The following is a 14,273-nucleotide window of genomic DNA, read 5'->3' as shown; positions in this document are numbered from 1 at the left end:
TCAGCATAGGTTCTGTGTTGAGCCACCTTGCAGTGTTAATAAATGAAGGAATGAAACAATCTTCATAGGAAATTGCTCCATGCCTACCATTAATGCAGTTGTAAGTTGCAGGAGATTGCTTGAGTTCCTACTTAAACAGGTATTTTTAAGGTTAAGCTTTGTGACCTGAAACCAAAGAACTGATGTGGGATAACAAAATTATAAAGTGAAATGTCCATTCTGGCATGAAAATGTTGCCAGATATAAACATTGGAAACAGTGGATACTTGTCAAGTTTTCTTTGAAACTTTTATTCGAAGGCAAATAAATCTAAACCTTATGTTCTCAACAGCTCAACACTCTGTTCTCTGAAAATCAAGTTTTTGTGAGAAAGCCATCCTCTTGTCACTTGCAATCATTAGAAATATTTTTTTAGAAACTTATTGCAACTCACAAAGAGTTCTTTCCAAGATAACATAGTGTAAAACTGAAGTGCTTTTCTAGAGATATCAAGTTGAAACAGTAGGCCCAATGCCATGAAAAATTCAGCATAGGAATAATTACATCCCCAGGAAAAATAGGATCCTCAGTGAGTGAACAATTATAATTGTGAATGCTGCTTGGAATGTGGTTACCTTACTGCTCCTATTGAAGAATCCCCTTGATGGAACTAGTAGTGCGGCAACTCTGCCTCCTCAGAGGCCTGGTCTATTGCAAGACTTTTAAAATAAGCTTTATAAATTTGTATTTAAACACAATAATTCATTTGTAGCTGAATGTACCACTAAAGAACGGCAGCACCTTTTAAGCCCTTTTTAAAAAGCTGTAAATTGCTATCCCCGACAGAAACAAAATGATTTCCTCTACCACTCACAAGTCTCCCCATTCTAGGTGGACAGGAGGACATACTACATTTGGAACACCAACTGGAAAAAGGTTGATATCTGCATAAGCCACTGAAATATTGTTTCTAGAGCTGCACAGTATCGAAAATTCATGTACGGACATCCTTCGACTTACACACGACATAAACATGCAGTGGTGGGAAATCAATCTAACAATTTGCATCAATTCACTGCTGAAGGCAGTGGAAGACAGGAGTATCTGGCGTGCTCTGGTCCATGGGGTCACAAAGAGTCGGACACGACTAAACGACTAAACAGCAACAAAAGCTGGAAATGATAGGAGAGAGCTAGAAAGTCTTCATAGCTTGTGAGGAGATCCTCTACAGAGCCCAAAAATGTTTTAAAGGCTTCTTTTAAAAAAAAAAAAAAAAGGAAGGAAGGAAGGAAGGAAGGAAGGAAGGAAGGAAGGAAGGAAGAACTTATGGGCTCCAAAATGACACAGGGGAGCTCTTACTGCTGCTGCGCTGCCCCGCTCAACAGCTATCGGGCAGGAAGCTGTACTGCCACAGGCTCAGACATATTGTTCTCTGCCCTTTCTGGCAATCTGTAGGCAAAGGTACATTATGGGTTGCTTTTTGTTATGTAGAGTTCCAAATAGCTCTGAACTTTTTTGTTGTAAAAGAAGAAGAAATCACCCTAGTTCCCCGCTCTCACAAGGCTTTGTGCATTTCACTTACTGTATGTGCACATGGGCCAAGAATGTATTTGAAATCTTTCAAGTATATTAACACTACAGCTGCTTCATTTCTTTTACTTTTAGGCAACGGATACACAAATATTTACCAGCTTAAAAGAGTAATAGCAGTAAGAGGGAGACCTCAAGAGAGCTTCTCATTTTCTATACTGAAGAAGGCAAACAGATGATTGCCAGACAAACCCAATGTATCTCTTGACATTTCAAAGGGGAGAGTAGTGAAGTCTAGTGCCATTTTAAATGAGCAACTATATGGCATGATGAAGTCCGGTTGAGTTACAGAGAAGAGAGAATACCAAGCTCCTTTATTCTCAGCAAGAAGAGAGGAAAATAGAAATACTTGCTACAACACCACCACATTTTAAAAAAATGCCTCTGCAACCTGCCAGTGCTCTCAACCACTACAGCACAGATCTCCCTCTCATTCACTTTTGTTAAAAAAGATACACAGTATTGTAAATGGCAGTCTTCCTGCAACATGTTTATTGCAGCAAGAGAGAGCAACTGCTTTCCTGTCCACCCGTCCTGCAAAAGGCAGATATTTCTCTGATATTTTAGTAAATTCCAGTGCTGCAGAAGGCAAATGTAGCATGTAGTAGGAGAGGTAATCTTTTAAGGAAAGGAACTGGGGAACATTGAAGAATAGAAGCTCCACAAACTTAGGAGTTTTCCCTCCACTTTTACAATCTAATTTTTGTGAGCGAGGGTTTACAAAGAGGCAAGTTAAGGCCCAACTCCATAACTTTTCCACATTTGGAGGTTTTATACCAGAAAATGTAAGATGTTGTATACTTCTGAGCTTTTATTAGATTTATTGCAAAAAAATATAAATGAAAAAGGCAAAACTGCCAAGTTACAAAATTAATGACAGCTTAAAAATTTGGGGATGGGGATGAAATCCACTCAGGCAATAGTCTTCTCTTCTCTCCTCTCCTCCCCCCCACCTGCAGCCCCCTGAATGCTTCCAAAATGTGTTCCAGAGGGTTGGAGAGCCGTCTGGAAGAAATTTGGGGGCATGTAGGAGAAAGAAAGGAAGAAGCAGTCGGACTACACAAGCAACAAGTCCATTCTGCTCGCAGATGGACTCTATTGGAGATCACCCAAGAATTTCAGTTGTTCAATGACCAAGATAAATCCCTGAAACAGCACTGGCTATTCAAAAAGAAAAAAGAAAAGGGGATAGGCTACCATGGCCAACCACAATTTTCTGAAACCCTGTTTTTAAGTGCTTGTTAAACTATAAATTTCAATACAATCTGAAGATTCAATTATACAAACCATTCCGGGATTAAGACAGTATTTTATTTCAGAAATGCATTCGGGAAGGTTCATAACTGGGTGGAATGCTTTGCATACAGAAGGTTCCATTTCCAATCCCTGACTTCTCCAAGGAAGGCTGGGAAAGGTTCCTGCCTGCAAACCCTGGAGAGTTGCTGCCAGTCAGTGCAGACAGTGCTGAGTTAGAGGACTAAAAAGTCTGACTTGGCATGAGGCAGCTTCCTATGCTCATATTACATATGTTACATATATTTTGCATTTTAAGTGTTTTAGCTGAAGCACTTCATATTTCAAACTAGAGCTTAATGGAGTATTTTGTACTTTTTATTTGAATCAGTCAAAGGCATACTGTTTTGCCAAGATGTGGTTGTTTCCATAATATCAAGATATTCATCTGAAATTCCAGAGCTCATTACTAGCTGAACAAAGCCCTTACCACATAGTAACATATGCAAAATGGACTGGAACATATTCCCAAACAAGTGCCAGAACCAGTGTTACAGGAATCAAGCAGTGGTGCCAATCCCAAGCATAAGACTGCACAATCCTGTGACCACCAAGGGCTAGGTCTAGATTCATGCATGATCTAAAGGAGATCTGTGTTTAAGCTATTCACATGCTAGCTTTGGGTGTTGGGTCAATACAACAATAGATGCAAATCGTTTTTTGTTTGTTTTCTACAGCCAACAATCTGTACTGAAAAATGATTCCATGGCATGAGCAAAGCTTTAAAAGCATTTAATGCAATCTGGGAGCCATAACAAATTTCTTTTGCTAATCCACTGGTTCTCCATCTTTTTTCGTCTGGGTCACACTTTCAGAATACAAATTTGCTTGTGCCATACCAAATTTTTAATTAATAAGAAACACATTGGAAAACAAAAAGAAACAATTCCTAGCACTACTTGATTTATAACATAGAACACCACTACTTTATAACATGATCATGGGACATCCAGAAAGTATTAAGCAATGCAGCTACATAAGAACATGAATCATTCCCAAAATATAATTATAAACGAGCCTCTTACATAAGTACCTTAAATATATATACAAACTCAATAAGATGTGTGAACTTGCTTTTGCTGGGTTATCTCATTTATATTAAGTCTAACTAGAGACAAACAACTCAAATCTCATCAACACAAAGAAGCCCTGCTCTTGCTCTCATTTTTGAAAAGCTATCTATCCATATTCTGCAGATAATTTTATTATGATACTATATTACACTGAAATGCTTAAATGTTTCTTTGATTGCCCCTGAATCCTACCGCCACACTTGCCATGCTTGCTGCCACACCAGTGTGGCACGACACACCCTTTGAGAACCACTGTGCTAATCAATAGCCCCATGGATCTGCTTTGAAGATTAAGGATATGCAGCTCTACCAGCATTTGACTGTGTCGACCACAGCAAACTATGGCAAGTTCTTAAAGAAATGGGAGTGCCGGATCACCTCAGTTGTCTCCTGAGAAATCTCTATGTGGGACAAGAAGCTACAGTTAGAACTGGATATGGAACAACTAATTGGTTCAAAATTGGGAAAGGAGTACGACAAGGCTGTATATTGTCTCCCTGCTTATTTAACTTATATGCAGAATTCATCATGCGAAAGGCTGGACTGGATGAATCCCAAACCGGAATTAAGATTGCCGGGAAAAATATCAACAACCTCAGATATGCTGATGATACTACCTTGATGGCAGAAAGTGAGGAGGAATTAAAGAACCTTTTAATGAGGGTGAAAGAGGAGAGCGCAAAATATGGTCTGAAGCTCAACATCAAAAAAACTAAGATCATGGCCACTGGTCCCATCACCTCCTGGCAAATAGAAGGGGAAGAAATGGAGGCAGTGAGAGATTTCACTTTCTTGGGTTCCATGATCACTGCAGATGGTGACAGCAGTCACGAAATTAGAAGACGCCTGCTTCTTGGGAGAAAAGCAATGACAAACTTAGACAGCATCTTAAAAAGCAGAGACATCACCTTGCCGACAAAGGTCCGTATAGTTAAAGCTATGGTTTTCCCAGTAGTAATGTACGGAAGTGAGAGCTGGACCATCAAGAAGGCTGATCGCCGAAGAATTGATGCTTTTGAATTATGGTGCTGGAGGAGACTCTTGAGAGTCCCATGGACTGCAAGAAGATCAAACCTATCCATTCTCAAAGAAATCAGCCCTGAGTGCTCACTAGAAGGACAGATCCTGAAGTTGAGGCTCCAGTACTTTGGCCACCTCATGAGAAGAGAAGACTCCCTAGAAAAGACCCTGATGTTGGGAAGATGGAGAGCACAAGGAGAAGGGGACGACAGAGGATGAGATGGTTGGACAGTGTTCTCGAAGCTACTAACATGAGTTTGGCCAAACTGCGAGAGGCAGTGAAGGATAGGCGTGCCTGGCGTGCTCTGGTCCATGGGGTCACGAAGAGTCGGACACGACTGAACGACTGAACAACAACAACAAAAGCTCTACCAGAGAGCATTTAACATTTAACATTTCTCCAATGCAAATGCTCCTCCAATTAGCTTTGGGGGGAATTGGGAAGAGCATACAGAGCTGCTAATCAGCAATGCAAAATCCATGGGAGACCCTAAGAATGAATTTGTTACATCATGTTCGGATTGCCCTTCAATAAATTTGAAAAGTACACCAACAATAAGATCAAACTCAACAAAAATGAAGGTAAAGTGTTCATGTGGAAGAACTTCCACAAGTACACAATTTGCTTTGTAAAACACCAAACAGTGGGTAGCAAATGATTTCAAATAAGCAAGTTGGAGCCTCCAGAATGCCCACAGCTTCTGTTATTCCACAGTACATTCTATTTTGGTTCCAATCTTTCATTTATTTTTATGATTTGAAGTGTGTTGCTTGCAGCTGGGTTTCTATGGTGGCTTCTAAATGTATTACACTTTGTTTGTGTAGTACATGCTTTCAAACAGGACTTTAAACCACTTTTTCAATTATGGCTTTTCCCAAGAATGTAGATGGCTTATGTGCTGCAAAGGAGATGCCTCACAGTAATATATACCTATTAGATTAATCTCATACATCAACTGAAGTACTGTGTCCAGTTCTGGGCACCCCAGTTTAAGAAGAAGAGGAAGGAGGAGGAGTTTGGATTTGATATCTCGCTTTATCACTACCCAAAGGAGTCTCAAAGCGGCTAACATTCTCCTTTCCCTTCCTCCCCCACAACAAACACTCTATGAGGTGAGTGAGGCTGAGAGACTTCAAAGAAGTGTGACTAGCCCAAGGAGCGGAGACGTGAACCCGGTTCACCAGATTACGAGTCTACCACTCTTAACCACTACACCACACTGGCTGGAACGTATGCAGAGGTGGGCAACCAAGATGATCAGGTGTCTGGAAACCAATAGTTTTGAGGAACGGGAGTTGGAGAAACGGGGACTAGAGGAGATAGGATAGCCATATTCAAACATCTAAAGGGTTGTCATGGAAGATGGAGCAAGTCTGTTTTCTCCTGCTCCAGAGGGTATAACCTGGACCAATAGATTCAAGTTACAAGAAAGGAGATTCTGACTAAACATCAGGAAGAACTAGATGATGGTAAGATCTGTCTGACAGTGGAAGGGACTCTCTCAGAAGGTAGTGGGCTCTCCTTTATTAGATGTTTTTAAGCAGAGGTTGCATGGCTATCTGTCATGGATGCTTTAGTTGAGATTCCTGCATTGCAGAGGGTTCACTAGATGATTATTGGAGGTCCTTCCAACTCTACAATTCTATGATTCTATTATCAGTGTATCTTTTGGGTATGCTGCTTTTCATTATTAAACTGATTTCCAAACATTCAAAATGAAAAATTCAAGAATGTACCAAATTACAAACAAAACCCACACCCTAAAAATGAAACAAATTATTGCCATTTAAGGCACCATGCAAAAAACATTTTCCATGCACATATCATATTTCACCGTCTTTTATTTTCCATAATCACATTATATTCAACAAGGTCAGGAACTCCTCAGATAGGTATACAGTGCAAAATTCAGGAGACCAGAAGGAAATGCATTTCAACAGAAAATGGGATTCAAGATCCGGACATAATGTGTGGGAGGGAAGCCATAGCCCTGAAAGGCATCTTACTTTATTTGTTCAGTGTATTTATATTTCTCAACTGAACATTTTGTTACAGTGAATGGACTGGAACTATTCTTGCCCTTCACAAACAAAGGGTTCTTTCCATTCACAGAGCGAAGTAGGATCCAGTGAAAGCTTCCCACTGAGGGCAGTGGGTTGGCAATTTTAGTCAATTCCTCTTTCCCCCCACAGCCCCCAGCACCACGCCCCATGCTGCTTGAGAGTCCTTCAATCCCACGGAGCAGCCCTGCAGGCCAAAGGAAAAACTGGTGAAAACTTCTGGGCTGCCCCTTTCCTGCAGTACACTCTGAACACCATTAAGAGCATCTCTGGATCTAGCCCAATATATACATGAACACATTGCAAATATCCACAAACACCAAAATCCAAACAACTAATTATCTCTGTGCAAGGGGTCTGTTGGATTTTTCCATGTTAACAGCCAACTGCACAGAACAAAATGTTATTGAAATCTACCTGGGGGTTGGTATTTGAGAAGAAAAAACATTAACCTCTCTTGGGTCCAACAAAGCTCTCTGGATTGTGCCTACTGTTTTGGATGATTTTTCTTGCATGTCTTTCCCAAATTCCTACCTTCAATTTATTATTGAAGAGCATTTACTATTTTCTAAGAAGTGTCACCATCTCTTAGCCTAACCCACCTCACAGGGTTGTTATGAGGATGAAATGGAGAGGAGAAAGATGGGTACCACCTTGAGATCCTTGGAAGATAAAGGTTGTATATACAGTGGAACCTCTACTCACAACCACAATCCATTCCGGAGGCCCATCCTTATGGCGAAACGGGTCACTAGGAGAGGCGCCATTGTGTGCAGGCAGGGGTGGCGATTGCCCGCTTCTGCGCATGCGAGAACGGCAATCGCCACTTCTGCTCAGGCACTAATGGCAGCAAACCCACCAGTTACTTCTGGGTTTGCCGTGATCGCAACTTGGAACATCCGCAAGTGGAGGCAGTTGTAAGTAGAGGTTCTACTGTAAATGTAATGAATGAATGAATGATTCCAATGCTATTTTTCTAGAAAAAGTGGTGTTAGAACTCACCACGAATGCCTCCCTTGTTCTCTTAGAATGGCAATGGCACCCACCTGAGAGGTGCCAGAACTGAGTTCCAGCAACTTCCGGCTGAAAAAAAGCCCCGAATAAAACCTCTCCAAACATGAGAACCATCTACCCACAGTGTTTCTGTATCATTGGGATTGAGTTTCTTTACTGCTTTCTTCCACACATCGAGATGTGCAAGAGTATGTTGGCAGTGCATGTTCCTGAAACTCATCTGAACATGTTTAAAAAAAGTTTTCCTACAAATTTACATCTATTTATAAAATGAATGGAAAATGTCACCACAGAAACGGTCTACTTTAGAAAAACAAGTACACGTCTTCCAAAATGCTGCCCTCCATTTAGATGCCTGTTTCTTCAAACACTGTAATTATGAAAAACCAAAATTGATTTCTAAATACTTCAAGATGAAACTGGCACTGATATGCAATTATCTTTTTCAACTCTACATTGCTTGTACATAGAATGGATCCTTTCCGTGAATTATTTTAGACTGCAATTCTTGACTGATATAAATATCCTACAGAAATCATCCCAAGATATAAGCATCTAAGTAGAATGAATAATCTAACAAGCTTTACACATATATAACACTGGTGCTGAAAAACCAACACTGGCTGCCTGTTAGCTACCAAGGCAAATTCAAGGTTTGGTTGCTGACATTTAAAGTCATAACCAGTGGCAGACTTTGGGGTCTCAAATTTCAATGGCGCCCTATGTGATGCCAAAATTGGGGGGCAGGGCTGCCTCTCACCTTCCATTCTACATCATAGTTGCAGCGCCCCCTGCAGCACCCCCAAGGCTCTGCGCCCAGTGGGACTGAACCGGTAGTGCTCCCCTAAATCTGCCTCTGCTTTAACAACTTGGAAACAGGACACCCTAGGTACAGAGCAGCCAATCAATTCCATGATCAGCCAATTGCCACTTGGTGACAACGCAGAAGCAAGCCTTATCAGTGATCACACCCACCCTCAAAAATGTCCTCCCTCAGGGAATTCTTGAGCCAGGCACCTCTTAAAAACTTTTTTATCCAAGCTCTACTGGACTTGGGAACTTTAATGTTCTTTTCAACACTATTTGGTTTTGTATGTGGTATACAGTTGTCTTTTGTTCTTAATCTCATTTTAACTAGTTTTTATGTTAAGCAATGTTATGTTTTACAATATTATTCCATGTTGTATTTCAATTGGGCTGTATCCAACCAAATTCCACACAGAGTACTGAAATTAATGGACCTAAGTTAGTCTTGTCCATTAATTTCAATGGGTCTACTTCCATTGGGACTAACACTGGGTACAACCCATTTTTATGTAAACTGCTTAAAATATTCTATTAAGCAATATAAAGATGTTATAAACAAACAACTTTGTAAAGAAAATATGTTCAATGTGTGAAATTATTTTGTGTCTTATAACCATAAAAAACTTTTTTTAATACATTGCAAAGTATCCATTTTTATGACAGAGACCTGCTTCAGACACTCACTTAAGCCACAGTTTAGGTGATCACAAGCAAGGCATTGCATGCTTTCATGATTTCACTTTCCCAGCCTCATCTGCCATGTGCAAGAAGAGGAGTGAAAGCTTTCATTTTTAATTAACAACAAACCACAGTTCCATGTCATGTACAAATGCAGAGGACAAACCAGGATCTCTAGCCAGTTTAAAAAAAAAAAAGGTTGTTTGCAATGGAAACTGTAGTTGGTTCTAAAGCAGCAGTGGCTAATCTTAGGCCCCCAACTTGCCTCATCCCTAACCACCAGCTATGTGGGTTGGGGCTGATAGGAGTTGAGTCCAACATTTGGAGGGTTACAGGTTATCCCATGGGCGTATCCAGTGAGGGGCAGGGGGGCAGCTGCCCCCCCAGAAGCAAAAAATATTAAATGGTTATAAAGTGATGAAACAAAACAAAATTAGGTAGGGCAATGGCGAATAATCAGTTGTTTACCACACTGAAATGGTGTAAAAACCGAGAGGCATCTAGAGCCACCTAGCGACTGGTAGAGGAATCTATGTCAGCCAGCCAGTGGGATTCAAAGGAGGGAGAGGTCTGTAGCGAGCTCTAGCAGATAGAAGAGAGAATCTTCTAGAGGGGTCTAGTGAGTTCCGCGTTACTATATAAACTGAGCCGCCCGCTGCTAGCTGATCAGTATTTTAAGTGCTTTCCCATCCACCACAGCTACTGTTGAACGATCTTTCAGTACCCTTCGAAGGGTAAAGACCTGGCTCAGAAGTACAATGGGAGAGGACAGACTGACTGGGTTGTGTTTGATGAGCGTCCATTGGAAATTCTTCAAGGAAAATCAGGACTGGATTGAAACGAAAGTTTTGAACAAGTTTTCTTCAAACCCAAGAAAAATGTATAAGACATGTAACTAGAATAAAAAAAAATTTTAAAAAAAAAATCAACCACATAATTGTAATAACTACTGTAATAAAGCACTGCTATAATTATATATAATTTTCTTAAAATGTTGGTTTCATTCGCCTTTTCCGTGCTGAAATGTCACAACCTGAATGACCAAGGCTTGCCCCCCCCCCCAGTTTTGATCCTGGGTACGCCCCTGGGTTAGCCACCTGTGTTCTAAAGTGAATACAGATTTAACTTCTCATATGTGTGAAGAAGATGGAAGCACACATGTCCATGTCTTGCCATCACTCACTGTCATTCATTTAAGTCAAAGAGTAATAGGTTTATACCAATCTAAAGATATGCACTTAAGTCCAGTGATTTAAGCAGCATATGCAACTCCATACTAGGATACAACTTGTATCATTTGGACATCTCAAATTATACACACTAAACCCTACAAATAAGTTAGTACTATTTTTCTAGATATGAATCACATGATTACAACATACAGTATAACATCCGTAACATGGGAATTAGAGAGTAATCTGAAAAGACACAAAACTATAAATGCACTCATCCCATAACTAAGGTACATCTGCATTACCACTTTACATTAATATGTTAGCAGTAATCCAATGCTACAAAACAGAGTTACAATGAGCCAATGTGAAACAGCTGTTTTAAACAGCAACTGACAACTATAATCAAACCAAACTGAAAAGCTTGACAAGAAAAAGACAAAATTGAGACACGCATGTTTTGGGAAAATGCAAAACTCTGATAACTCCTGTACAAAATTGGTACCTAAAGAGGTGATGCTGACATATAGGTATTTAAAAATAAAACCTATAGTTCAAGCCTCACTCACTCTCACCTCAGGTCTCTCAACTTCCAGCCTCATCAGTCAGTGCAGACCTAGTCCACAAAGATGTAGAAGACCACAAGGGCACCCATAAATCCACAAGTGCTAGAAGTCTAAAGACAAATGGGGCTTGCCATGACCTGTACCAACTTCTACATGTCAATGAGGGCACCATTGGGAGGGTGACCATTGTTAATCCAATACTCTCAAGCCCAAATTCTGGGGTAGCCATGATGAACTAAGATGGATGGAAGCAGTGGAAAAGTAAAGCTGTGTGGAACCTGTCCCAAAGTACGGTAATAAAAAACCTGCCTTTGGGAGAGACCTTGACACGTGGACTGCTAACGAACAAAGAAGAAAAGCATAGTTGAGCTAATAAGAATGTCTTGTTAACCTATAAGACAGACTTTGGTTCTTGGGCAGCATGTGAAGCCATACTAATAAGCCTAAGGCTTGTTTATAATCTAATGTTGAAATGGAACAGCAAAAGTAACAAACTGGGGTTCCTCTGACAGCTCAGATCCAGCCCGTGAAGTGACCTGCCAGCTTTATCTCATGATCTCAGTACTGTGATGCATCAGACTCAAGATATAAAATAGGTACCACCCACTTGCTGGCACACAAATTCTCAAGCACCGCCTTTGCCAACCTGGTGCCCTACAGATGTTTTCAAGTACAATTCACATCAGGCATAGCATCTGGGATTGATGGGCTGTAGTACAAAACACCTGGGGGGCACCAGATTACCAAAGGCTGTTCCAGCAAAAAAAAGTCAAGGTAAGAACATTCCATGCCACTGGATATGCATCTAGCAAGCTTTAGACAATGATATGGAACACATTAACAATGACAAATACATAGTTGCTTTATGCACTTTGTTAGTAACTTTGGACTGTTTCAACTGAATCACAATCAGATTTTGAATTAATACAAATTTTTAACAAGTTTACAATATTTAAAAGTGAGAAAGCCAATATTAAGCTCTATTTTGAGTATGTCCTTACAAAAACATTAAATTCTATGTTCAACAGAACAGACATTAAACATTGACAAAATCCTCTCTTTGAAATCATACAAGTTTACAACTGTATAGGGACGTTTTTAGTGTTTCATGCTTTCCTTTGACACTGTCATCTTATCTGTGCTTAAGTAAGACTGGTAGCTACGGGCATCCCTGAAGAAGTGAGCCTAAAGAGAGTAAGTGTAGCCTAATAGCTAGAGTGTTGGACTTAGGGCTTGGGGTTTGAACCCCCATTCAGCCATGAAGCTCACAGTATGTGAGTAAGTATAAAATGAGGAGGAGGAGAACCATGTATCCCATCTTGAACTCTTTGAAGGAAGTGAGGGATATACATTTGTATTTAAGACATTAAGCAGGAAAGTTCCTTTTAGCTAATTATATACTGTACTGCTAGCAACAATTCTAACATACTTGTTTGAGTAAGAACTCAGTAGGACTTATTTCTGAATACACATCTTCATTATAAGCTGGAACTTAAGGACCTAGAAGAAAAAGCATCCAAATGTATACACTGATCAGTAAGAGCTTGAGTTTACAAGATAGTAACTACACAGGTGTACATGAGGGAATGAGTGCTACTTCAGCAGAAATATACAGCAGGGTTGGAGATGTTGCTGGGCTAAAATTCCCATCATCCCTGACCATCAGAGCAGCCTAGCTGAAGCTGATGGGAGTTGGTCCAAAAACATCTAAAATACAAGTTTCCTCACTATCAACAGTATACTTCATGCAGCAAAAGCAGTGTCATAACTGAGCTAAATAATATTAGTAAGGAAACTGAGGAAGGTGGCAATTTAATTAAAGAATGCTATATTAAATATAGCATGAGTCTCAGTGCATACATAATGAGGCACCCCTCCTAATTTTCTCAATAATTAAAGCACCCCATTGTAACCTGGAATTGAAAGACAAGGACTCGAAACCAGCACATATTTTAATCCCACGTATATTCGTCGCCAACCCTTCCTCCAAAGATCTCAAGCTGGCGTTTCCGTTTCACAACCACACTGAGAAACAGACTGGGCTGGAATAAGACAATTGCGGCCAGGCTACCCCAGGAAGTCATAGCCAGCCAGGGGGTTGAATTGGATTTCCCTTGCCATAATCCACCACTACGCCCACACATCAGCATGCAAGTAAACGTCACTTTCTAAGGTTTGAGGAAAGGAAAACACGTCACACGTGCGCAATACCGAGCTATCAAGAGAGCAAAAGGAAGAAAAGCCTGTTTAAAAGAGATGGAACCGAAGCAGGAAAGTGACGAATGCAGTTTTGTACCGGGGAAGGGGATAAATTTAGAGCACGCATTGGCGCCTCCACCAACCACACTTCGACCCGCCCCCGTCTGCAGGGTGAGCCGTTGCACAGCCTAGCCCAGTCCTCTCCGCCTCCAGCCGCACTCCCCTCACCTGATGCGCGGACCCAGAAGCGTCAGCTGGAGGAGGAGGCCTCAGCCTTCGCTGCTCCTTCACGACGCTCCGAAGCGTCAGCAGCAACGGGCGCCTCAGCCCCGGCTCAGGCAGCCGAGGACCCCCATCAGCGCGTCCCAGCCGCTAAGACGTAAAGGCAAGTCCCTTGCCGCCGCCATCTTCCTCCCGCCGCCACCTTCGACCTTCGAACTCTTCCCCCCTCGGGTCGCTTCCGGTCCGCTGTCGCCCGAGCTTCGGTTGCCAAGGTGATCTCCGCGCTCTCCCGCGACGTGAATCAGATGCTCTTAAAGAGATAGCGCCCTTTTTGAGCAACGCCTGCCTTCTGTATTAAAAGGACAAGGGACCAACCTTCTTTCTTTTTCCTTCTCTCGCTCAGTTTACGACTGAAGCTCAAGTCACCCAAGTATGGCACTCTGTTGTTGTTATTTTTAAGAACAACGATTTCTCCCGTGCCGTGAAATTACCTGTTTTAATGTTGTGGCTTTATATGCCCTGAAACGCACCCACCCACCCCAATACAGTATAATTAAAATTACCACCACAAATAAAAAATTACTACCTATTTTTAACAC

General features: G+C 41.2%; 1 protein-coding gene across 2 annotated transcripts in view; it reads right to left on the bottom strand.

Moving 5' to 3' along the window:
- The window catches only part of LCLAT1 (lysocardiolipin acyltransferase 1), an 85,867-nt gene extending 71,976 nt beyond the window's left edge, over positions 1–13,891 (bottom strand). For both annotated transcript variants that reach the window (XM_033144633.1, XM_033144634.1), the window contains exon 1: positions 13,681–13,891. The gene's annotated coding sequence lies outside the window, so the exon portion shown is untranslated. The remainder of the gene's footprint in view (positions 1–13,680) is intronic.
- Positions 13,892–14,273: the final 382 nt, after the last annotated feature.

The sequence above is a fragment of the Lacerta agilis genome, chromosome 3 (assembly GCF_009819535.1).
Source record: "Lacerta agilis isolate rLacAgi1 chromosome 3, rLacAgi1.pri, whole genome shotgun sequence".
Taxonomy (NCBI): Eukaryota; Metazoa; Chordata; class Lepidosauria; order Squamata; family Lacertidae; genus Lacerta; species Lacerta agilis.
The sequence above is the reverse complement of the archived record's forward strand: the minus strand, read 5'-3'. Positions and strand labels throughout refer to the sequence as shown.